We start from the raw sequence: 3,614 nt of genomic DNA on the forward strand, positions 1-3,614 counted from the left end.
TCTTGGAAAACGTCACCACAGTCAGTGTTGCTAGTCGTGGAAATAAATATGTCACAATAATTTTCTTTTCCACTCAAAAATTGTTATGATAAAAGAATAAAACAAATAAACCGATAGTAAAAAAAACTTATACTAAACAATAATTAAACGCAAAACAAAAATTCTTTATACATTACAAGCTGCCACGATGCAGTTGTTATTGCACTAACGGTGCTTGCACATAGAGCATAATTCTGATGAAAGTAATGAATGCAACCATGAACCTACAATTCTATGGACGGATAACTCCGAAGAAAAACCTGTGATTCCATCATCCACATTGATAGCTTTGTCTATTGGCCGCTGTACACATATGGTCAACGGTTCCACCAACCCTTTGTGAAACCCCTTGGCCAAGATAAGAGCCGCTGTTTACACGTACATTGGCGAACCAATCACTTGGCATTGGCTCTTCATGAAAGATGGACGTGGAATGGAAAAGTCTAGGAAATTCTAGGTCATAGACGTTGTCAGAAAAATTTGATTAAAAAATAATAACCCCGTAGTAAAATTAAATTATTTGAAATATTAACAATTTTTTGAATATTCTGATAAGAACATTTATCTTTTTTAGGAAATACATTAAACATTTGCAAGGTTATTTTATTTCCTAAATTCTATACTATTATTGGCATAGATAAACTTATTATTTTCGTAAATATTTCACTACTGTCCTCTCTGACGGCTGATGACCAACTGAATGAAGCGCCAACGTGTAAACGCAGTTGGCCATTGGCGCCAAGATCCTTTGATGTGTGGACAAAAAACCGACACCAATCGGTTGGCCGGCAAGCGCAAGCGCCAACTGCCAACTTACGGCCAAGTAGCCCTCTACACGCTTGGCCAAGGGGGTTGGTGGAACCGTTGGCCATATGTGTACAGCGGCCATATGACCTCATCCACTAATCTCCCGTCAGTCGGATCGAGGCGCCCGTGGCGAAAACATCTCCAGAAAAATAAGAAAATATGCCTACATGCGTTGTCAAATTGTGTAAAAATGACAACAATCGAAAAAAAAAAAAATACGGAGCAACTTTTCATGCGTAAATTAATACTTTATCACGTTATTATGCGTAAAATCACAATATTAATTAATGTTCATAATCGTAAACCACCAAACTGCAAAACAAGAGTGTGACCAGTATTTTTTTTAAATAGTGTTTGCACACGGCGCACTGTGTCATTATTATTTGTTAAAAACAAGATATTTCTAAGTTTCAAGTAAAATAATTAATTTTTGATAAATTAAGTCAAGAATTGATTTTCTTTTGACCTGAATTATAATTATTTTGATTTTAAATCGTGTTTGCACATCGCAAACCGTCTGCCATTACTGGCTTGAAAGGTCGCCACCAAGCCATAAAATAAAATTAAAAAAAAACGTCCGCCATTGTTGGGTCACAGCCGGTCTTCAGTGAGACTCTCTCTGTTCTATTACTACTCTGTGAATGCAACACAAATATTCGTTTGCCTTCTGTTCGTTTCCCTCCTACTGAAGCGTTAAACAAAACCTAACTTTAAATTAATACTGACATACGCTGCTTGACAGACTATAGATGAAGTTAAACTTGCGTATCGTTTGCCACGGAGCGTGAACGATATTACTCTTGGCTACCGTAATGTGTCAAAGTAACACCTACCATAAAATATGAATTTGGCCCTCATTTATACCAAAACAATACTAAACATGGACAATATGGACATTGGATAGGTTCACTGGTGCCTATCAAGATAAATAAGTAAAGTTGAAAGCCCGCAAATAAACTTTCAAGTGTGTATATCGCAATAGTAATAGAATAGAGTACCTAGGTACAAGATAAGATATCGAAAATGTTGCCTGAACAAAACTTAGTTATACTTCCGTGCTTATACCAGTTATAGCAAACTTAATAAGCTATAAAACGTTTTTCTGAAAAATAGATGCATTTAGGGTTTCCTTTTCGTCTTAAAAAACATTATACAGGATGTATTTTAATAGAGGGTCAATGAAAGGCAGCTATCCCGTGCTACTACGTAAAAACGGATTCAGCAAACGTTCCCTCGAATTCTGATTAAGGAAGATTGGAGTTTCAAAAATTTCCAAAGAACATACAGGGTGAACAGGGTACAAGATATTTTTTCCTGATTCGGTATGAAAATACACTCAGTATACTACCTAGGTATACACTATGTGATCTTATACGAGACAGTTTCTCTTTTGCACACTTCAGCAGTCTTTAAGCGTAGCGAAATAATAGCTCTGTGGTTCCAACCTATACCAACTACCAACCTATCTACTTATTATAGAAAAGAAAGCAGCATACATTTCTGCCGGCCCTAGAAGGACCATTTTTTTTCAAAGCTGTCCAACCCCACTTTTTTTGTAACATGGGTATTTTTTATGCGATTCATACTCAAAATCGCGAGCTCTTTAGATCCTGATAGCAGAAAAAAAATGTCCCAAGATTTCCATACATTTTTCAAACCTTCCATTCCGTGACCGCCATACAAAATGTATGAAAAGATGGTAACGGAATGGGAAAAAACCTTGGGACACTTTTTTTCTCCTATTAGGATAGATAGAGCTCGCGATTCTGTGGAAACCACATAAAAATTTCCAAATCCAAAAAAAAGTGGGGTGGTCAACTTTGAAAAAAAAATGGCCCAGAAATAAGTTGCGTCAGATACATTACGATACAAGTGCGAAAAAGAGGGAGTTTGAAACGAGTGGCGATAAATTAAAACACGATCGAAGGGAGTGTTTTAAATCGAAACCAGTTTTCGCACGTATATCGTACGGCGTTTTTCAGTACAGATGACCCTCCGAAGTTTCCACCTTCCACCTGATAAGAAATGAACCATTTCTCGCATTAGTGCGTAAAAAAGCACCATCTGTAGGTACTGAAATTAGCTTTTTACAATTCATATCATTTAGTTATTGTATTCTAAAATGTAATAATGTATGAAATAAATGTTTTGAGGTTTTTTTTTCTGATATATTTGTGGCCTTCTTTTTGTGCGATCTTATTGCCGGTGACTGTACATTGGTACTCGTTCCTACATAAAAATTCGCAATTGATCACCAACGGCTTATCCCACCTTAACGACCGTGGGAACGTAAGGTGCTCTTCATTGTGTCATTTAACGTAATACCTAAGGGGTCATCCACTAATCACGTGAGCTCAGAGTAGGGGGAGAGAGGTCTTATGAAATCTTACCAAAACTTATCTGAGGGGGGATAATTGAAAATCTTATATCATCATCTAACAATATAAAATATTACAGATACTTTTTATATCATAACAAATAAGTTGTATATTATAACATAACAGTTCATTATTCTCCCCGACAATAGAAATAAATTAAGTGTAAAATATTTTTAGCGTTAATCTCACGTAAGGGGTGGGGGGGTCCAGGCAATTCTCATCTAAGGGATCTAAACTGACCAAGAAAGGACTCAATGGATGCCCCCTAAGGTTTTTATGGTCGTATATTTTGTTCGGGCGGATGAGCTCTGGTCGAAATACGTGGTAGGAATGCGAATGGTGCGTGTTTGGATACCGATTGTTTATTACAAGGTACAAGCCTAAATATTA

Source organism: Leguminivora glycinivorella, chromosome 6 (assembly GCF_023078275.1).
Source record: "Leguminivora glycinivorella isolate SPB_JAAS2020 chromosome 6, LegGlyc_1.1, whole genome shotgun sequence".
NCBI classification, from domain to species: Eukaryota; Metazoa; Arthropoda; class Insecta; order Lepidoptera; family Tortricidae; genus Leguminivora; species Leguminivora glycinivorella.